The sequence below is a fragment of the Aquarana catesbeiana genome, linkage group LG13 (genome assembly GCF_042186555.1).
Source record: "Aquarana catesbeiana isolate 2022-GZ linkage group LG13, ASM4218655v1, whole genome shotgun sequence".
NCBI lineage: Eukaryota > Metazoa > Chordata > Amphibia > Anura > Ranidae > Aquarana > Aquarana catesbeiana.
In genome coordinates, this window is record NC_133336.1 from 219833645 (window position 1) to 219859094 (window position 25450).

At 51.9% G+C, this 25450-nt stretch overlaps 1 protein-coding gene across 1 annotated transcript in view; it reads right to left on the reverse strand.

Annotated features, from left to right (window-relative positions):
• Window positions 1-25450, reverse strand: part of LOC141116545 (protein S100-A6-like) — a 173505-nt gene that overhangs the window by 147619 nt on the left and 436 nt on the right. The gene's annotated exons all lie outside the window — the stretch shown is intronic.

Sequence of the window (25450 nt, forward strand, 5' to 3'; positions counted from 1 at the left end):
TTGGAGGCCCCATAACAATGACACCCTGAAACTTGGGGGCCCCAGAACAATGGCACCAAGACACTTGGGGGCCCCAGAACAATGGCACCCTGACACTTGGGGGCGCAGAACAATGGCACCCTGACACTTGGGAGTCGCAGAACAATGACAACCTTACACTTCGGGGCCCCAGAACAATGACAACCTTACACTTGGGGGTCCCCAGAACAATGACACCCTGATACTTGGGGGTCCCAGAACAATGACACCATGATACTTGGGGGTCCCAGAACAATGACACCCTTACACTTAGGGGTCCCAGAATAATGACACCCTGACACTTGAAGGGTGCAGAAAAATGACACCCTGACACATGGTGGCCCCAGAACAATGACATCCTGACACTTGGGGTCCCAGAACAATGACATCCTGACACTTGAAGGCCTGAGAACAATGACACCCTAACACTTTGGGGCACCAGAACAATGACACCCTAACACTTGGTGGCGAAGAACAATGACAACCTTAAACTTGGGGGCGCAGAACAATGACAGCCTGACACTTGGAGGCCCCAGAACAATGACACCCTGACACTTGGGGGTTCCTAGAACAATGACACCCTGACACTTAGGGCCCCAGAACAATGACACACTGACACTTGGCGGGTGCAGAACAATGACCCCCTGACACTTGGGGGCCCCAGAACAGTGACACCCTGACATTTGGGGGCCACAGAACAATGACACCCTGACACTTGGGGGCCCCAGAACAATGATACCCTGACACTTGGGGGTCCCAGAACAATGACACCCTGACACTTGGGGGCCCAAGAACAATGACACCCTGACACTTGGGGGTCCCAGAACAATGACACCCTGACACTTGGGGGCCCCAGAACAATGACACCCTAAGACTTGGGGCCCCAGAACAATGACACCCTGACACTTGGGGGGCACAGAACAATGACACCCTGACACTTGGGGGTGGAGGAAAATGACACCCTGACACTTGGAGGTCCCATAACAATGACACCCTGACAATTGGGGGCCCCAGAACAATGGCACCCTGACACTTGGGAGTCGCAGAACAATGACAACCTGACATTTGGGGGTCCCAGAACAATGACACCCTGACACTTGGGGTCCCAGAACAATGACACCCTTACACTTGGTGGCCCCAGAACAATGACAACCTTACACTTGGGGGTCCCCAGAACAATGACACTCTGATACTTGGGGGTCCCAGGACAATGACACCCTGATACTTGGGGGTCCCAGAACAATGACACCCTGACACTTAGGGGTCCCCAAATAATGACACCCTGACACTTGGGGTGCAGAAAAATGACACCCTGACACTTGGGGGTCCAAAAACAATGACACCCTGACACTTGGGGGCACAAGAACAATGACACCCTCACACTTGGGGGTCCCAGAACATTGACACCCTAAAACTTGGGGGCCCCAAAACAATGAAACCCTGACACGTGGGGTCGAGAACAATGACACCCTGACACTTGGAGGTCCCAGAACAATGACACCCTGACACTTGGTGGCCCCAGAACAATGACACCCTGACACGTGGGGTCCCAGAACAATGACACCCTGACACTTGGAGGTCCCAGAACAATGACACCCTAACACTTGGGGGCGCAGAACAATGACACCCTGACACTTGGGGGTCCCAGAACAATGACACCCTAACATTTTGGGGCACCAGAACAATGACACCCTAACACTTGGTGGCGAAGAACAATTACAACCGTAAACTTGGGGGCGCAGAACAATGACACCCTGACACTTGGAGGCCCCAGAACAATGACACCCTAACACTTTGGGGCCCCAGATCATTGACAAACTTACACTTGGGGGCCCCAGAACAATGACAACCTTACACTTAGGGTTCCGAGAACAATGACACCCTGACACTTGGGGGCCCCAGAACAATGACACCCTGACACTTGGGGCTCACAGAACAATGACACCCTGTCACTTGGGGGTCCCATAACAATGAAACAATGACACTTGGGGGGTGCAGAACAATGACACCCTGACACTTGGGGCCCCAGAACAATGACACACTGACACTTGGCGGGTGCAGAACAATGACACCCTGACACATGGTGGTCCCAGAACAATGACACCCTGACACTTGGAGGGTGCAGAAAAATGACACCCTGACACTTGGAGGGTGCAGAAAAATGACACCCTGACACTTGGTGGCCCCAGAACAATGACACCCTGACACTTGGTGGCCCCAGAAAAATGACACCCTGACACTTGGGGGTCCCAGAACAATGACACCCTGACACTTGGGGGTTCAAAAACAATGACACCCTTACACTTGGGGGTTCCAGAACAATGACACCCTGACACTTGGGGGCCCAAGAACAATGACACCCTGACACTTGTGGGGCACAGAACAATGACACCCTGACACTTGGAGGGTGCAGAAAAATGACACCCTGACACTTGGTGGCCCCAGAACAATGACACCCTGACACTTGGGGTCCCAGAACAATGACATCCTGACACTTGGGTCCCCCAGAACAATGATACCCTGACACTTGGGGGTCCGAGAACAATGACACCCTGACACTTGGTGGTGAAGAATAATGACAACCTTAAACTTGGGGGTGCAGAACAATGACACCCTGACACTTGAAGGCCCGAGAACAATGACACCCTAACACTTGGTGGCAAAGAACAATGACAACCTAAAACTTGGGGGTGCAGAACAATGACACCCTTACATTTGGAGGCCCCAGAACAATGACACCCTGACACTTGGTGGCCCCAGAACAATGACACCCTGACACGTGAGGTCCCAGAACAATGACACCCTGACACTTGGAGGTCCCAGAACAATGACACCCTGACACTTGGGGGCGCAGAACATTGACACCCTGACACTTGGGGGTCCCAGAACAATGACTCCCTAACACTTTGGGGCACCAGAACAATGACACCCTAACACTTGGTGGCGAAGAACAATAAAAACCTTAAACTTGGGGGTGCAGAACAATGACACCCTGACACTTGGAGGCCCCAGAACAATGACACCCTAACTCTTTGGGGCCCCAGATCATTGACAAACTTACACTTGGGGGTCCCAGAACAATGACAACCTGACACTTGGGGTTCCTAGAACAATGACACCCTGACACTTGGGGGTCCCAGAACAATGACGCCCTGACACTTAGGGGTCCCAGAATAATGACACCCTGACACTTGGGGTGCAGAAAAATGACACCCTGACACTTGGGGGCCCCAGAACAATGACACCCTGACACTTGGGGGTCCAAAAACAATGACACCCTGACACTTGGGGGTTCCAGAACAATGACACCCTGACACTTGGGGGTCCCTGAACAATGACACCCTAAAACTTGGGGTCCCCAGAACAATGAAACCCTGACAATTGGGGGATACAGAACAATGACACCCTGACACTTGTGCGGCACAGAACAATGACACCCTGACACTTGGAGGGTGCAGAAAAATGACACCCTGACACTTGGTGGCCCCAGAACAATGACACCCTGACACTTGGGGGTCCGAGAACAATGATACCCTAACACTTGGTGGCGAAGAATAATGACAACCTTAAACTTGGGGGCGCAGAACAATGACACCCCGACACTTGGGGGTACCAGAACAATGACACCCTAACACTTTGGGGCAACAGAACAATGACACCCTAACACTTGGTGGCGAAGAACAATGACAACCTTAAACTTGGGGGCGCAGAACAATGACACCCTGACACTTGGAGGCCCCAGAACAATGACACCCTAACACTTTGGGGCCCCAGATCATTGACAAACTTACACTTGGGGGCCCCAGAACAATGACAACCTTACACTTGAGGTTCCTAGAACAATGACACCCTGTCACTTGGGGGTCCCAGAACAATGACACACTGACACTTGGCGGGTGCAGAACAATGACACCCTGACACATGGTGGTCCTAGAACAATGACACCCTGACACTTGGGGGTCCCAGAACAATGACACCCTGACACTTGGGGGTCCCTGAACAATGACACCCTAAAACTTGGGGTCCCCAGAACAATGAAACCCTGACAATTGGGGGATACAGAACAATGACACCCTGACACTTGTGGGGCACAGAACAATGACACCCTGACACTTAGGGGTCCCAGAATAATGACACCCTCACACTTGGGGTGCAGAAAAATGACACCCTGACACTTGGGGGCCCCAGAACAATGACACCCTGACACTTGGGGGTCCAAAAACAATGACACCCTGACACTTGGGGGTTCCAGAACAATGACACCCTGACACTTGGGGGCCCAAGAACAATGACACCCTGACACTTGGGGGTCCCAGAACAATGACACCCTGACACTTGGGGGTCACTGAACAATGACACCCTAAAACTTGGGGGCCCCAGAACAATGAAACCCTGATACTTGTGGGGCACAGAACAATGACACCCTGACACTTGGAGGGTGCAGAAAAATGACACCCTGACATTTGGTGGCCCCAGAACAATGACGCCCTGACACTTGGGGTCCCAGAACAATGACATCCTGACACTTGGGTCCCCCAGAACAATGACACCCTGACACTTGGGGGTCCGAGAACAATGACACCCTAACACTTGGTGGTGAAGAATAATGACAACCTGACACTTGGAGGCCCCAGAACAATGACACCCCAACACTTTGGGGCCCCAGATCATTGACAAACTTACACTTGGGGTTCCTAGAACAATGACACCCTGACACTTGGGGGCCCAAGAACAATGACACCCTGACAATTGGGGCTCACAGAACAATGACACCCTGTCACTTGGGGGTCCCAGAACAATGAAACAAAGACACTTGGGGGGTGCAGAACAATGACACCCTGACACTTGGGGCCCCAGAACAATGACACACTGACACTTAGCGGGTGCAGAACAATGACACCCTGACACATGGTGGTCCCAGAACAATGACACCCTGACACTTGGGGCCCCAGAACAATGACACCCTGACACTTGGCGGGTGCAGAACAATGACACCCTGACACATGGTGGTCCCAGAACAATGACACCCTGACACTTGGAGGCCCCAGAACAATGACACCCTGACACTTGGGGGCCCCAGAACAATGACACCCTGACACATGGGGGCCCCAGAACAATGACACCCTGACACTTGGGGGCCCCAGAACAATCACACCCTGACACTTGAAGGGTGAAGAACAATGACACCCTGACACTTGGTGGCCCCAGAACAATGACACCCTGACACTTGGGGGTTCCAGAACAATGACACCCTGACACTTGGGGGTCCCTGAACAATGACACCCTAAAACTTGGAGTCCCCAGAACAATGAAACCCTGACAATTGGGGGATACAGAACAATGACACCCTGACACTTGTGCGGCACAGAACAATGACACCCTGACACTTGGAGGGTGCAGAAAAATGACACCCTGACACTTGGTGGCCCCAGAACAATGACACCCTGACGCTTGGAGGTCCCAGAACAATGACACCCTGACACTTGGGGGTCCGAGAACAATGACACCCTGACACTTGGCGGGTGCAGAACAATGACACCCTGACACATGGTGGTCCCAGAACAATGACACCCTGACACTTGGAGGCCCCAGAACAATGACACCCTGACACTTGTGCGGCACAGAACAATGACACCCTGACACTTGGAGGGTGCAGAAAAATGACACCCTGACACTTGGTGGCCCCAGAACAATGACACCCTGACGCTTGGAGGTCCCAGAACAATGACACCCTGACACTTGGGGCCCCAGAACAATGACACCCTGACACTTGGCGGGTGCAGAACAATGACACCCTGACACATGGTGGTCCCAGAACAATGACACCCTGACACTTGGAGGCCCCAGAACAATGACACCCTGACACTTGGGGGCCCCAGAACAATGACACCCTGACACATGGGGGCCCCAGAACAATGACACCCTGACACTTGGGGGCCCCAGAACAATCACACCCTGACACTTGAAGGGTGAAGAACAATGACACCCTGACACTTGGGGGTCCAAAAACAATGACACCCTGACACTTGGGGGTTCCAGAACAATGACACCCTGACACTTGGGGGTCCCTGAACAATGACACCCTAAAACTTGGGGTCCCCAGAACAATGAAACCCTGACAATTGGGGGATACAGAACAATGACACCCTGACACTTGTGCGGCACAGAACAATGACACCCTGACACTTGGAGGGTGCAGAAAAATGACACCCTGACACTTGGTGGCCCCAGAACAATGACACCCTGACGCTTGGAGGTCCCAGAACAATGACACCCTGACACTTGGGGGTCCGAGAACAATGACACCCTAACACTTGGTGGCGAAGAATAATGACAACCTTAAACTTGGGGGCGCAGAACAATGACACCCCGACACTTGGGGGTACCAGAACAATGACACCCTAACACTTTGGGGCAACAGAACAATGACACCCTAACACTTGGTGGCGAAGAACAATGACAACCTTAAACTTGGGGGCGCAGAACAATGACACCCTGACACTTGGAGGCCCCAGAACAATGACACCCTAACACTTTGGGGCCCCAGATCATTGACAAACTTACACTTGGGGGCCCCAGAACAATGACAACCTTACACTTGAGGTTCCTAGAACAATGACACCCTGTCACTTGGGGGTCCCAGAACAATGACACACTGACACTTGGCGGGTGCAGAACAATGACACCCTGACACATGGTGGTCCTAGAACAATGACACCCTGACACTTGGGGGTCCCAGAACAATGACACCCTGACACTTGGGGGTCCCTGAACAATGACACCCTAAAACTTGGGGTCCCCAGAACAATGAAACCCTGACAATTGGGGGATACAGAACAATGACACCCTGACACTTGTGGGGCACAGAACAATGACACCCTGACACTTAGGGGTCCCAGAATAATGACACCCTCACACTTGGGGTGCAGAAAAATGACACCCTGACACTTGGGGGCCCCAGAACAATGACACCCTGACACTTGGGGGTCCAAAAACAATGACACCCTGACACTTGGGGGTTCCAGAACAATGACACCCTGACACTTGGGGGCCCAAGAACAATGACACCCTGACACTTGGGGGTCCCTGAACAATGACACCCTAAAACTTGGGGGCCCCAGAACAATGAAACCCTGATACTTGTGGGGCACAGAACAATGACACCCTGACACTTGGAGGGTGCAGAAAAATGACACCCTGACATTTGGTGGCCCCAGAACAATGACGCCCTGATACTTGGGGTCCGAGAACAATGACATCCTGACACTTGGGTCCCCCAGAACAATGACACCCTGACACTTGGGGGTCCGAGAACAATGACACCCTAACACTTGGTGGTGAAGAATAATGACAACCTGACACTTGGAGGCCCCAGAACAATGACACCCCAACACTTTGGGGCCCCAGATCATTGACAAACTTACACTTGGGGTTCCTAGAACAATGACACCCTGACACTTGGGGGCCCAAGAACAATGACACCCTGACAATTGGGGCTCACAGAACAATGACACCCTGTCACTTGGGGGTCCCAGAACAATGAAACAAAGACACTTGGGGGGTGCAGAACAATGACACCCTGACACTTGGGGCCCCAGAACAATGACACACTGACACTTAGCGGGTGCAGAACAATGACACCCTGACACATGGTGGTCCCAGAACAATGACACCCTGACACTTGGGGCCCCAGAACAATGACACCCTGACACTTGGCGGGTGCAGAACAATGACACCCTGACACATGGTGGTCCCAGAACAATGACACCCTGACACTTGGAGGCCCCAGAACAATGACACCCTGACACTTGGGGGCCCCAGAACAATGACACCCTGACACATGGGGGCCCCAGAACAATGACACCCTGACACTTGGGGGCCCCAGAACAATCACACCCTGACACTTGAAGGGTGAAGAACAATGACACCCTGACACTTGGTGGCCCCAGAACAATGACACCCTGACACTTGGGGTCCCAGAACAATTACACCCTGACACTTGGGGGTCCCAGAACAATGACACCCTGACACTTGGGGATCCGAGAACAATGACACCCTGACACTTGAAGGCCTGAGAACAATGACACCCTAACACTTGGTGGCAAAGAACAATGACACCCTAACACTTGGGGGTCCCAGAACAATGACACCCTAACACTTTGGGGCACCAGAACAATGACACCCTAACACTTGGTGGCGAAGAACAATGACAACCTTAAACTTGGGGGTGCAGAACAATGACACCCTGACACTTGGAGGCCAAAGAACAATGACACCCTAACACTTTGGGGCCCCAGATCATTGACAAACTTACACTTGGGGGTCCCAGAACAATGACAACCTGACACTTGGGGTTCCTAGAACAATGACACCCTGACACTTGGGGGTCCCAGAACAATGACACCCTGACACTTAGGGGTCCCAGAATAATGACACCCTGACACTTGGGGTGCAGAAAAATGACACCCTGACACTTGGGGGACCCAGAACAATGACACCCTGACACTTGGGGGTTCCAGAACAATGACACCCTGACACTTGGGGGTCCCAGAACAATGACACCCTGACACTTGGGGGTCCCTGAACAATGACACCCTAAAACTTGGGGTCCCCAGAACAATGAAACCCTGACAATTGGGGGATACAGAACAATGACACCCTGACACTTGTGGGTACAGAACAATGACACCCTGACACTTGGAGGGTGCAGAAAAATTACACCCTGACACTTGGTGGCCCCAGAACAATGACACCCTGACACTTGGGGTCCCAGAACAATGACACCCTGATGCTTGGAGGTCCCAGAACAATGACACCCTGACCCTTGGGGGTCCGAGAACAATGACACCCTAACACTTGGTGGCGAAGAATAATGACAACCTTAAACTTGGGGGCGCAGAACAATGACACCCCGACACTTGGGGGTCCCAGAACAATGACACCCTAACACTTTGGGGCAACAGAACAATGACACCCTAACACTTGGTGGCGAAGAATAATGACAACCTTAAACTTGGGGGCGCAGAACAATGACACCCTGACACTTGGAGGCCCCAGAACAATGACACCCTAACACTTTGGGGCCCCAGATCATTGACAACCTTACACTTGGGGTTCCTAGAACAATGACACCCTGACACTTGGGGCTCACAGAACAATGACACCCTGTCACTTGAGGGTCCCAGAACAATGAAACAATGACACTTGGGGGGTGCAGAACAATGACACCCTGACACTTGGGGCCCCAGAACAATGACACACTCACACTTGGCGGGTGCAGAACAATGACACCCTGACACATGGTGGTCCCAGAACAATGACACCCTGACACTTGGGGGTCCCTGAACAATAACACCCTAAAACTTGGGGTCCCCAGAACAATGAAACCCTGACAATTGGGGGATACAGAACAATGACACCCTGACACTTGTGGGGCACAGAACAATGACACCCTGTCACTTGGAGGGTGCAGAAAAATGACACCCTGACACTTGGTGGCCCCAGAACAATGACACCCTGACACTTGGGGTCCCAGAACAATGACACCCTGACACTTGGGGTCCCAGAACAATGACACCCTGACGCTTGGAGGTCCCAGAACAATGACACCCTGACACTTGGTGGCGAAGAATAATGACAACCTTAAACTTGGGGGCGCAGAACAATGACACCCTGACACTTGGAAGCCCCAGAACAATGACACCCTAACACTTGGGGGCCCCAGAACAATGATACCCTGCCACTTGGGGATCCCAGAACAATGACACCCTGACACTTGGGGGCCCAATAACAATGACACCCTGACACTTGGGGGTCCCTGAACAATGACACCCTAAAACTTGGGTGCCCAGAACAATGAAACCCTGACAATTGGGGGGTACAGAACAATGACACCCTGACACTTGGAGGATGCAGAAAAATGACACCCTGACACTTGGTGGCCCCAGAACAATGACACCCCGACACTTGGGGTCCCAGAACAATGACACCCTGACCCTTAGGGGTCCCAGAATAATGACACCCTAACACTTGGGGGTCCCAGAACAATGACACCCTGACACTTGGGGGTCCAAAAACAATGACACCCTGACACTTGGGGGTTCCAGAACAATGACACCCTGACACTTGGGGGCCCAAGAACAATGACACCCTGACACTTGGGGGTCCCAGAACAATGACACCCTAAAACTTGGGGGCCCCAGAACAATGACACCCTGACACGTGGGGGTCCAAAAACAATGACACCCTGACACTTGGGGGTTCCAGAACAATGACACCCTGACACTTGGGGGCCCAAGAACAATGACACCCTGACACTTGGGGGTCCCAGAACAATGACACCCTAAAACTTGGAAGCCCCAGAACAATGAAACCCTGACAAGTGGGGGGTACAGAACAATGACACCCAGACACTTGTGGGGCACAGAACAATGACAACCTGACACTTGGAGGGTGCAGAAAAATGACACCCTGACACTTGGTGGCCCCAGAACAATGACACCCTGACACTTGGGGGTCCGAGAACAATGACACCCTAACACTTGGTGGCGAAGAATAATGACAACCTTAAACTTGGGGGCGCAGAACAATGACACCCTGACACTTGGGGGTCCCAGAACAATGACACCCTAACACTTTGGAGCACCAGAAAAATGACACCCTAACACTTGGTGGTGAAGAACAATGACAACCTTAAACTTGGGGGTGCAGAACAATGACACCCTGACACTTGGAGGCCCCAGAACAATGACACCCTAACACTTTGGGGCCCCAGGTCATTGACAAACTTACACTTGGGGGCCCCAGAACAATGACAACCTTACACTTGGGGTTCCTAGAACAATGACACCCTGACACTTGGGGCTCACAGAACAATGACACCCTGACACTTGGGGCTCACAGAACAATGACACCCTGTCACTTGAGGGGCCCAGAACAATGAAACAATGACACTTGGGGGGTGCAGAACAATGACACCCTGACACTTGGGGCCCCAGAACAATGACACACTGACACCTGGCGGGTGCAGAACAATGACACCCTGACACATGGTGGTCCCAGAACAATGACACCCTGACACTTGGAAGCCCCAGAACAATGACACCCTGACACTTGGGGGCCCCAGAACAATGACACCCTGACACTTGGGGGCCCCAGAACAATGACACCCTGACACTTGGGGATCCCATAACAATGACACCCTGACACTTGGGGGCCCAATAACAATGACACCCTGACACTTGGGGGTCCCTGAACAATGACACCCTAAAACTTGGGGGCCCCAGAACAATGAAACCCTGACAATTGTGGGGTGCAGAAAAATGACACCCTGACACTTGGTGGCCCCAGAACAATGACACCCTGACACTTGGGGTCCCAGAACAATGACACCCTGACACTTGGGGGTCCCAGAACAATGACACCCTGACACTTGGGGGTCCGAGAACAATGACACCCTGACACTTGAAGGCCCGAGAACAATGACACCCTAACACTTGGTGGCGAAGAACAATGACAACCTTAAACTTGGGGGCGCAGAACAATGACACCCTGACACTTGGAGGCCCCAGAACAATGACACCCTAACACTTTGGGGCCCCAGATCATTGACAAACTTACACTTGGGGGCCCCAGAACAATGACAACCTGACACTTGGGGTTCCTAGAACAATGACACCCTGACACTTGGGGGCCCAAGAACAATGACACCCTGACACTTGGGGGCCCAAGAACAATGACACCCTGTCACTTGGGGGTCCCAGAACAATGAAACAATGACACTTGGGGGGTGCAGAACAATGACACCCTGACACTTGGGGTCCCAGAACAATGACACCTTGACACTTAGGGGTCCCAGAATAATGACACCCTCACACTTGGGGTGCAGAAAAATGACACCCTTACACTTGGGGGCCCCAGAACAATGACACCCTGACACTTGGGGGTCCAAAAACAATGACACCCTGACACTTGGGGGTTCCAGAACAATGACACCCTGACACTTGGGGGCACAAGAACAATGACACCCTGACACTTGGGGGTCCCAGAACAATGACACCCTGACACTTGGGGGTCCCTGAACAATGACACCCTAACACTTGGAGGGTGCAGAAAAATGACACCCTGACACTTGGTGGCCCCAGAACAATGACACCCTGACACTTGGGGTCCCAGAACAATGACATCCTGACACTTGGGTCCCCCAGAACAATGACACCCTGACACTTGGGGGTCCGAGAATAATGACACCCTAACACTTGGTGGTGAAGAATAATGACAACCTGACACTTGGAGGCCCCAGAACAATGACACCCTAACACTTTGGGGCCCCAGATCATTGACAAACTTACACTTGGGGTTCCTAGAACAATGACACCCTGACACTTGGGGGCCCAAGAACAATGACACCCTGACAATTGGGGCTCACAGAACAATGACACCCTGTCACTTGGGGGTCCCAGAACAATGAAACAATGACACTTGGGGGGTGCAGAACAATGACACCCTGACACTTGGGGCCCCAGAACAATGACACACTGACACTTGGCGGGTGCAGAACAATGACACCCTGACACATGGTGGTCCCAGAACAATGACACCCTGACACTTGGGGCCCCAGAACAATGACACACTGACACTTGGCGGGTGCAGAACAATGACACCCTGACACATGGTGGTCCCAGAACAATGACACCCTGACACTTGGAGGCCCCAGAACAATGACACCCTGACACATGGGGGCCCCAGAACAATGACACCCTGACACTTGGGGGCCCCAGAACAATGACACCCTGACACTTGAAGGGTGCAGAACAATGACACCCTGACACTTGGTGGCCCCAGAACAATGACACCCTGACACTTGGGGTCCCAGAACAATTACACCCTGACCTTTGGGGACCCAGAACAATGACACCCTGACACTTGGGGATCCGAGAACAATGACACCCTGACACTTGAAGGCCTGAGAACAATGACACCCTAACACTTGGTGGCGAAGAACAATGACACCCTAACACTTGGGGGTCCCAGAACAATGACACCCTAACACTTTGGGGCACCAGAACAATGACACCCTAACACTTGGTGGCGAAGAACAATGACAACCTTAAACTTGGGGGTGCAGAACAATGACACCCTGACACTTGGAGGCCAAAGAACAATGACACCCTAACACTTTGGGGCCCCAGATCATTGACAAACTTACACTTGGGGGTCCCAGAACAATGACAATCTGACACTTGGGGTTCCTAGAACAATGACACCCTGACACTTGGGGGTCCCAGAACAATGACACCCTGACACTTAGGGGTCCCAGAATAATGACACCCTGACACTTGGGGTGCAGAAAAATGACACCCTGACACTTGGGGGACCCAGAACAATGACACCCTGACACTTGGGGGTTCCAGAACAATGACACCCTGACACTTGGGGGTCCCAGAACAATGACACTCTGACACTTGGGGGTCCCTGAACAATGACACCCTAAAACTTGGGGTCCCCAGAACAATGGAACCCTGACAATTGGGGGATACAGAACAATGACACCCTGACACTTGTGGGGCACAGAACAATGACACCCTGACACTTGGAGGGTGCAGAAAATGACACCCTGACACTTGTGGCCCAAGAACAATGACATCCTGACACTTGGGGTCCCAGAACAATGACACCCTGATGCTTGGAGGTCCCAGAACAATGACACCCTGACACTTGGTGGCAAAGAATAATGACAACCTTAAACTTGGGGCGCAGAACAATGACACCCCGACACTTGGGGGTCCCAGAACAATGACACCCTAACACTTTGGGGCAACAGAAACATGACACCCTAACACTTGGTGGCGAAGAACAATGACAACCTTAAACTTGGGGGCGCAGAACAATGACACCCTGACACTTGGAGGCCCCAGAACAATGACACCCTAACACTTTGGGGCCCCAGATCATTGGCAAACTTACACTTGGGGGCCCCAGAACAATGACAACCTTACACTTGCGGTTCCTAGAACAATGACACCCTGACACTTGGGGCTCACAGAACAATGACACCCTGTCACTTGGGGGTCCCAGAACAATGAAACAATGACACTTGGGGGGTGCAGAACAATGACACCCTGACACTTGGGGCCCCAGAACAATGACACCCTAACACTTGGGGGCCCCAGAACAATGATACCCTGCCACTTGGGGATCCCAGAACAATGACACCCTGACATTTGGGGGCCCAATAACAATGACACCCTGACACTTGGGGGTCCCTGAACAATGACACCCTAAAACTTGGGGGCCCAGAACAATGAAACCCTGACAATTGGGGGGTACAGAACAATGACACCCTGACACTTGTGGGGTGCAGAAAAATGACACCCTGACACTTGGTGGCCCCAGAACAATGACACCCTGACACTTGGGGTCCCAGAACAATGACACCCTGACACTTAGGGGTCCCAGAATAATGACACCCTGACACTTGGGGTGCAGAAAAATGACACCCTGACACTTGGGGGCCCCAGAACAATGACACCCTGACACTTGGGGGTCCAAAAACAATGACAACCTGACACTTGGGGGTTCCAGAACAATGACACCCTGACACTTGGGGGCCCAAGAACAATGACACCCTGACACTTGGGAGTCCCAGAACAATGACACCCTAAAACTTGGGGGCCCCAGAACAATGAAACCCTGACAAGTGGGGGGTACAGAACAATGACACCCTGACACTTGTGGGGCACAGAACAATGACACCCTGACACTTGGGGGTCCCAGAACAATGACACTCTGACACTTGGGGGTCCGAGAACAATGACACCCTGACACTTGGGGGTCCGAGAACATTGACACCCTGACACTTGAAGGCCCGAGAACAATGACACCCTAACACTTGGTGGCGAAGAACAATGACAACCTTAAACTTGGGGGCGCAGAACAATGACACCCTGACACTTGGAGGCCCCAGAACAATGACACCCTAACACTTTGGGGCCCCAGATCATTGACAAACTTACACTTGGGGGCCCCAGAACAATGACAACCTGACACTTGGGGGCCCAAGAACAATGACACCCTGACACTTGGGGGCCCAAGAACAATGACACCCTGTCACTTGGGGGTACCAGAACAATGAAACAATGACACTTGGGGGGTGCAGAACAATGACACCCTGACACTTGGGGTCCCAGAACAATGACACCTTGACACTTAGGGGTCCCAGAATAATGACACCCTCACACTTGGGGTGCAGAAAAATGACACCCTTACACTTGGGGGCCCCAGAACAATGACACCCTGACACTTGGGGGTCCAAAAACAATGACACCCTGACACTTGGGGGTTCCAGAACAATGACACCCTGACACTTGGGGGCACAAGAACAATGACACCCTGTCACTTGGGGGTCCCAGAACAATGAAACAATGACACTTGGGGGGTGCAGAACAATGACACCCTGACACTTGGGGTCCCAGAACAATGACACCTTGACACTTAGGGGTCCCAGAATAATGACACCCTCACACTTGGGGTGCAGAAAAATGACACCCTTACACTTGGGGGCCCCAGAACAATGACACCCTGACACTTGGGGGTCCAAAAACAATGACACCCTGACACTTGGGGGTTCCAGAACAATGACACCCTGACACTTGGGGGCACAAGAACAATGACACCCTGACACTTGGGGGTCCCAGAACAATGACACCCTGACACTTGGGGGTCCCTGAACAATGACACCCTAAAACTTGGGGGCCCCAGAACAATGAAACCCTGACACTTGTGGGGCACAGAACAATGACACCCTGACACTTGGTGGCCCCAGAACAATGACACCCTGACACTTGGGGTCCCAGAACAATGACATCCTGACATTTGGGTCCCCCAGAACAATGACACCCTGACACTTGGGGGTCCGAGAACAATGACACCCTAACACTTGGTGGTGAAGAATAATGACAACCTGACACTTGGAGGCCCCAGAACAATGACACCCTAACACTTTGGGGCCCCAGATCATTGACAAACTTACACTTGGGGTTCCTAGAACAATGACACCCTGACACTTGGGGGCCCAAGAACAATGACACCCTGACAATTGGGGCTCACAGAACAATGACACCCTGTCACTTGGGGGTCCCAGAACAATGAAACAATGACACTTGGGGGGTGCAGAACAATGACACCCTGACACTTGGGGCCCCAGAACAATGACACACTGACACTTGGCGGGTGCAGAACAATGACACCCTGACACATGGTGGTCCCAGAACAATGACACCCTGACACTTGGGGCCCCAGAACAATGACACACTGACACTTGGCGGGTGCAGAACAATGACACCCTGACACATGGTGGTCCCAGAACAATGACACCCTGACACTTGGAGGCCCCAGAACAATGACACCCTGACACTTGGGGGCCCCAGAACAATGACACCCTGACACATGGGGGCCCCAGAACAATGACACCCTGACACTTGGGGGCCCCAGAACAATGACACCCTGACACTTGAAGGGTGCAGAACAATGACACCCTGACACTTGGTGGCCCCAGAACAATGACACCCTGACACTTGGGGTCCCAGAACAATTACACCCTGACACTTGGGGGTCCCAGAACAATGACACCCTGACACTTGGGGATCCGAGAACAATGACACCCTGACACTTGAAGGCCTGAGAACAATGACACCCTAACACTTGGTGGCGAAGAACAATAACACCCTAACACTTGGGGGTCCCAGAACAATGACACCCTAACACTTTGGGGCACCAGAACAATGACACCCTAACACTTGGTGGCGAAGAACAATGACAACCTTAAACTTGGGGGTGCAGAACAATGACACCCTGACACTTGGAGGCCAAAGAACAATGACACCCTAACACTTTGGGGCCCCAGATCATTGACAAACTTACACTTGGGGGTCCCAGAACAATGACAATCTGACACTTGGGGTTCCTAGAACAATGACACCCTGACACTTGGGGGTCCCAGAACAATGACACCCTGACACTTAGGGGTCCCAGAATAATGACACCCTGACACTTGGGGTGCAGAAAAATGACACCCTGACACTTGGGGGACCCAGAACAATGACACCCTGACACTTGGGGGTTCCAGAACAATGACACCCTGACACTTTGGGGTCCCAGAACAATGACACCCTGACACTTGGGGGTCCCTGAACAATGACACCCTAAAACTTGGGGTCCCCAGAACAATGAAACCCTGACAATTGGGGGATACAGAACAATGACACCCTGACACTTGTGGGGCACAGAACAATGACACCCTGACACTTGGAGGGTGCAGAAAAATGACACCCTGACACTTGGTGGCCCAAGAACAATGACATCCTGACACTTGGGGTCCCAGAACAATGACACCCTGATGCTTGGAGGTCCCAGAACAATGACACCCTGACACTTGGGGGTCCGAGAACAATGACACCCTAACACTTTGGGGCAACAGAACAATGACACCCTAACACTTGGTGGCGAAGAATAATGACAACCTTAAACTTGGGGCGCAGAACAATGACACCCCGACACTTGGGGGTCCCAGAACAATGACACCCTAACACTTTGGGGCAACAGAACAATGACACCCTAACACTTGGTGGCGAAGAACAATGACAACCTTAAACTTGGGGGCGCAGAACAATGACACCCTGACACTTGGAGGCCCCAGAACAATGACACCCTAACACTTTGGGGCACCAGAACAATGACACCCTAACACTTGGTGGCGAAGAACAATGACAACCTTAAACTTGGGGGCGCAGAACAATGACACCCTGACACTTGGAGGCCCCAGAACAATGACACCCTAACACTTTGGGGCCCCAGATCATTGACAAACTTACACTTGGGGGCCCCAGAACAATGACAACCTTACACTTGCGGTTCCTAGAACAATGACACCCTGACACTTGGGGCTCACAGAACAATGACACCCTGTCACTTGGGGGTCCCAGAACAATGAAACAATGACACTTGGGGGGTGCAGAACAATGACACCCTGACACTTGGGGCCCCAGAACAATGACACACTGACACTTGGCGGGTGCAGAACAATGACACCCTGACACATGGTGGTCCCAGAACAATGACACCCTGACACTTGGAGGTCCCAGAACAATGACACCCTGACACTTGGGGGTCCCTGAACAATAACACCCTAAAACTTGGGGTCCCCAGAACAATGAAACCCTGACAATTGGGGGATACAGAACAATGACACCCTGACACTTGGAGGGTGCAGAAAAATGACACCCTGACACTTGGTGGCCCCAGAACAATGACACCCTGACACTTGGGGTCCCAGAACAATGACACCCTGACGCTTGGAGGTCCCAGAACAATGACACCCTGACACTTTGGGGCACCAGAACAATGACACCCTACCACTTGGTTCCGAAGAACAATGACAACCTTAAACTTGGGGGCGCAGAACAATGACACCCTGACACTTGGAAGCCCCAGAACAATGACACCCTAACACTTGGGGGCCCCAGAACAATGATACCCTGCCACTTGGGGATCCCAGAACAATGACACCCTGACACTTGGTGGCCCCAGAACAATGACACCCTGACACTTGGGGTCCCAGAACAATGACACCCTGACGCTTGGAGGTCCCAGAACAATGACACCCTGACACTTTGGGGCACCAGAACAATGACACCCTACCACTTGGTTCCGAAGAACAATGACAACCTTAAACTTGGGGGCGCAGAACAATGACACCCTGACACTTGGAAGCCCCAGAACAATGACACCCTAACACTTGGGGGCCCAATAACAATGACACCCTGACACTTGGGGGTCCCTGAACAATGACACCCTAAAACTTGGGGGCCCAATAACAATGACACCCTGACACTTGGGGGCCCAATAACAATGACACCCTGACACTTGGGGGTCCCTGAACAATGACACCCTAAAACTTGGGGGCCCAGAACAATGAAACCCTGACAATTGGGGGGTACAGAACAATGACACCCTGACACTTGTGGGGTGCAGAAAAATGACACCCTGACACTTGGTGGCCCCAGAACAATGACACCCTGACACTTGGGGTCCCAGAACAATGACACCCTGACACTTAGGGGTCCCAGAATAATGACACCCTGACACTTGGGGTGCAGAAAAATGACACCCTGACACTTGGGGGCCCCAGAACAATGACACCCTGACACTTGGGGGTCCAAAAACAATGACAACCTGACACTTGGGGGTTCCAGAACAATGACACCCTGACACTTGGGGGCCCAAGAACAATGACACCCTGACACTTGGGAGTCCTAGAACAATGACACCCTAAAACTTGGGGGCCCCAGAACAATGAAACCCTGACAAGTGGGGGGTACAGAACAATGACACCCTGACACTTGTGGGGCACAGAACAATGACAACCTGACACTTGGAGGGTGCAGAAAAATGACACCCTGACACTTGGTGGCCCCAGAACAATAACACCCTGACACTTGGGGTCCCAGAACAATGACACCCTAACACTTGGGGGTCCAAGAACAATGACACCCTAACACTTGGTGGCGAAGAATAATGACAACCTTAAACTTGGGGGCGCAGAACAATGACACCCTGACACTTGGGGGTCCCAGAACAATGACACCCTAACACTTTGGAGCACCAGAACAATGACACCCTAACACTTGGTGGCAAAGAACAATGACAACCTTAAACTTGGGGGTGCAGAACAATGACATCCTGACACTTGGAGGCCCCAGAACAATGACACCCTAACACTTTGGGGCCCCAGGTCATTGACAAACTTACACTTGGGGGCCCCAGAACAATGACAACCTTACACTTGGGGTTCCTAGAACAATGACACCCTGACACTTGGGGCTCACAGAACAATGACACCCTGTCACTTGAGGGGCCCAGAACAATGAAACAATGACACTTGGGGGGTGCAGAACAATGACACCCTGACACTTGGGGCCCCAGAACAATGACACACTGACACCTGGCGGGTGCAGAACAATGACACCCTGACACATGGTGGTCCCAGAACAATGACACCCTGACACTTGGAGGCCCCAGAACAATGACACCCTGACACTTGGGGGCCCCAGAACAATGACACCCTGACACTTGGGGGCCCCAGAACAATGACACCCTAACACTTGGGGATCCCATAACAATGACACCCTGACACTTGGGGGCCCAATAACAATGACACCCTGACACTTGGGGGTCCCTGAACAATGACACCCTAAAACTTGGGGGCCCCAGAACAATGAAACCCTGACAATTGGGGGGTACAGAACAATGACACCCTGACACTTGTGGGGTGCAGAAAAATGACATCCTGACACTTGGTGGCCCCAGAACAATGACACCCTGACACTTGGGGTCCCAGAACAATGACACCCTGACACTTAGGGGTCCCAGAATAATGACACCCTGACACTTGGGGTGCAGAAAAATGACACCCTGACACTTGGGGGCCCCAGAACAATGACACCCTGACACTTGGAGGTCCAAAAACAATGACAACCTGACACTTGGGGGTTCCAGAACAATGACACCCTGACACTTGGGGGCCCAAGAACAATGACACCCTGACACTTGGGAGTCCCAGAACAATGACACCCTAAAACTTGGGGGCCCCAGAACAATGAAACCCTGACAAGTGGGGGGTACAGAACAATGACACCCTGACACTTGTGGGGCACAGAACAATGACAACCTGACACTTGGAGGGTGCAGAAAAATGACACCCTGACACTTGGTGGCCCCAGAACAATGACACCCTGACACTTGGGGTCCCAGAACAATGACACCCTAACACTTGGGGGTCCGAGAACAATGACACCCTAACACTTGATGGCGAAGAATAATGACAACCTTAAACTTGGGGGCGCAGAACAATGACACCCTGACACTTGGGGGTCCCAGAACAATGACACCCTAACACTTTGGAGCACCAGAACAATGACACCCTAACACTTGGTGGCGAAGAACAATGACAACCTTAAACTTGGGGGTGCAGAACAATGACATCCTGACACTTGGAGGCCCCAGAACAATGACACCCTAACACTTTGGGGCCCCAGGTCATTGACAAACTTACACTTGGGGGCCCCAGAACAATGACAACCTTACACTTGGGGTTCCTAGAACAATGACACCCTGACACTTGGGGCTCACAGAACAATGACACCCTGTCACTTGAGGGGCCCAGAACAATGAAACAATGACACTTGGGGGGTGCAGAACAATGACACCCTGACACTTGGGGCCCCAGAACAATGACACACTGACACCTGGCGGGTGCAGAACAATGACACCCTGACACATGGTGGTCCCAGAACAATGACACCCTGACACTTGGAGGCCCCAGAACAATGACACCCTGACACTTGGGGGCCCCAGAACAATGACACCCTGACACTTGGGGGCCCCAGAACAATGACACCCTAACACTTGGGGATCCCATAACAATGACACCCTGACACTTGGGGGCCCAATAACAATGACACCCTGACACTTGGGGGTCCCTGAACAATGACACCCTAAAACTTGGGGGCCCCAGAACAATGAAACCCTGACAATTGTGGGGTGCAGAAAAATGACACCCTGACACTTGGTGGCCCCAGAACAATGACACCCTGACACTTGGAGGGTGCAGAAAAATGACACCCTGACACTTGGTGGCCCCAGAACAATGACACCCTAACACTTTGGGGCCCCAGATCATTGACAAACTTACACTTGGGGGCCCCAGAACAATGACAACCTGACACTTGGGGTTCCTAGAACAATGACACCCTGACACTTGGGGGCCCAAGAACAATGACACCCTGACACTTGGGGGCCCAAGAACAATGACACCCTGTCACTTGGGGGTCCCAGAACAATGAAACAATGACACTTGGGGGTGCAGAACAATGACACCCTGACACTTGGGGCCCCAGAACAATGACACCCTGACACTTGGGGGCCCCAGAACAATGACACCTTAACACTTGGGGGCCTCAGAACAATGACACCCTCACACTTGGGGTCCCAGAACAATGACACCCTGACACTTTGGGGCCCCAGAACAATGACACCCTGACACTTGGGGTTCCCAGAACAATGACACCCTGACACTTGGAGGCCCCATAACAATGACACCCTGACACTTGGGGGCCCTAGAACAATGGCACCCTGACACTTGGGGGCCCCAGAACAATGGCACCCTGACACTTGGGGGTCCCCAGAACAATGACACCCTGATACTTGGGGGTCCCAGAACAATGACACCCTGATACTTGGGGGTCCCAGAACAATGACACCCTGATACTTGGGGGTCCTAGAACAATGACACCCTGACACTTGGAGGCCCCAGAACAATGACACCTTGACACTTGGGGGGCACAGAATAACGACACCCTGACACTTTGGGGCCCCAGATCAATTACACCATGACACTTTGGGGCCGCAGAACAATTACAACCTGACACTTGGGGGCCCCAAAACAATGACACCCTGACACTTGAATCCCGCTGGATTATTGGCCTTGCTGCCACCTCACCCCCCGGGCTAAATGATCATCTGAGTTATAGACCCTTTCTAGAGGGCTTCTCTTCCGGGGTATGTGAAAAAGATTTATAAGTTCTCCAACTTCAAATCCTTATTTTATCCTGTTTTTCCCCCTTTCTGCTTGATGACTTACACTAACGGTGGTGTTTGATGCCCTATGTGTGGCCGATTGTTTGATTGTTTATTGTTAAATCATTTTCTCAACATGTATTCTCTGTTATGTCAGGCCACCCCTTATTACATGTACATTTGTTCCCTCTTGTAGCCCTGTATATATAGACACACTGTCCTGTACTGAAGCTCCCTGTCGGTCCTTCTTTTGGCGAGTATTGTCGAATTACACTCTACTGGCCTCTCTTTGTCCCGCCCTGTGCACGGGGGCCTCCCGAGATTTACAATCCCTTTGGGGGGCCTTTTGTTGGCGCCCGGTTTACGCCGGCGGGGGATGGGCAGCGGTTTAGTTGCCCGGCCTCGCCTGCGAGCCCGGTCGCCTTTTTTGTGTCGGTGGGTGGTGGTTGCATGACCCCTCTCACGGCCTCGCTCTGGGGGGGTGCCATGCAGCGGCTGCTCAGGGTCCCCCTCCCCAGTGGCATCTGTAAGTACGCCATTTGTGGGTAGGTGGCGGTGATAACACACGGTGATTCTGGTGGATTTAATGACTATTCCAGTTATTCCCGTGTAATTTTTATTTTTGTCCCCGCCCTTTCTTCAATTTATTTACCCTTAAAATCGCTCCATTACATATATATGGAGCTGTCTGTGTAGTCCTCTAACCTCCGTTTCCCCCTCTGCTATGGCTGTGATACTGAGGCTGTGTATGTGCCTCTTACCACACTGGCGAGTGAGGAACGTGTATATGCTTCTGTTAGTAAGAAGTGACAGGAGGATGTCATAATCTAGACGCTCCTCCGCCGTTGCCGTAGCTCCCATCTCCTCCTTCCTCCTGACGGAGCGGCATCATGGTGTCGCCATGGCTTCCATCTCTTCTTTCCCCCAGACGGAGCGGCGCCATGACGTGCGGAACCCGCCCGTCAATCAGCACCGCACCTGTCTCTTCCTCCTCTCACCCCATATTCACATGGTGGATATGTGGTTCTGCGTCCACGCCGTGGCGGTTATTATTACATGTTTTTTTCTTTGGTAGATGGACACCAGCCTATTGTTTTTTATTTTGTTTTAGACACCCCCTTCTTTGGTTCTTTGTTAATTCGGATTCCTCTGGGACAGTTTTGCCCCTGTCGAGCCTGCTCTTCTGGGGTCACACAGGGGGACCAGTGTGGATAAGGCGGGTCCAGACACACGCCCGACTCCTCCTTGGAGGAGTCGGGCGTTTCGTACGTACTCGCCTCCGGGACTTTGACAGTGAGCTTTCTTGACTGAATGCATATGATCTCTAATTATTTTAATTTATATTTCATTATGTAGTGTAATTCCTCCTACAAGTTGTCCCTGATGAAGGGACTCTATAGGTCTATTTAGTGAATTGTATCAGATTTTTTTCTATTTGTATTTTTGTATATTTGTATTAATAAAATTGTTTTTTACTACTTCGTTGCCTTTAAAGTCCCACCTATTTTTTGAGGGGTTATTTCTTTTTCTCCCCATAACAATGACACCCTGACACTTTGGGGCCCCAGAGCAATGACACCCTGACACTTTGCGGGCACAAAACAATGACAACGTGACACTTGGGGTCCCAGAACAATGACACCCTGACATTTTGTGGCCCCAGAACAATGACACCCTGACACTTGGGGTCCCAGAACAATGACACCCTGACACTTGGGGCTCCCAGAAAAATGACACCCTGACACTTGGGGTCCCAGAACAATGACACCCTGACACTTGGGGTCCCAGAACAATGACACTCTGACACTTGGGGTCCCAGAACAATGACACCCTGACACTTGGGGTCCCAGAACAATGACACTCTGACATTTTGGGGCCCCAGAACAATGACACCCTGTCACTTGGGGGTCCCAGAACAATGACACCCTGACACTTGGGGGTCCCAGAACAATGACACCCTGATACTTGTGGGTCCCAGAACAATGACACCCTGACACTTGGGGGTCCCAGAACAATGACACTATAACACTTGGGGGCCCCAGAACAATGACACCCTTACACTTTGGGGCCCCAGATCAATGGCAACCTTATGCTTGGGGGCCCCAGAACAATGACAACCTGACACTTGGGGTTCCTAGAACAATGACACCCTGACACTTGGGGGTCCCAGAACAATGACACTATAACACTTGGGGGCCCCAGAACAATGACACCCTTACACTTTGGGGCCCCAGATCAATGGCAACCTTATGCTTGGGGGCCCCAGAACAATGACAACCTGACACTTGGGGTTCCTAGAACAATGACACCCTGACACTTGGGGGCCCCAGAACAATGACACTTGGGGGTCCATATTATAATGATGGAAATGATTTTCTTACTTTGAGGGTCTTTGCAGTATTCCGATATTCCTCCAGCTCTTTTTCATACAAAGTGTTCAGAATTTCTCCCTTGTCTGCGCTCTTATAAATTTCTTCCAGCAAACTCAGTATTCTCTCCTCCAGCATCAGGGCCTGTACAAACATATGAGGAGGTTCATCATCTGATCTCCAACCTCCTCATCCACTAATATTATTATACATTTATATAGCGCTGACATATACCGCAGTGCTGTACAGAGATCACTGAGCCAATCACATCAGTCTCTGCACCAGAGGAGCTTACACTCTAATGTCCCCTCCCCCACAGTCACAGTTTTCTATGCCTCCTATTAATAACAATTGTATTATTGTCCTCCACAATGAGGAGAGGTAGGTACTCCCCCTGTATAATGAGGAAAGGTAGGTACTCGTCCATGTAA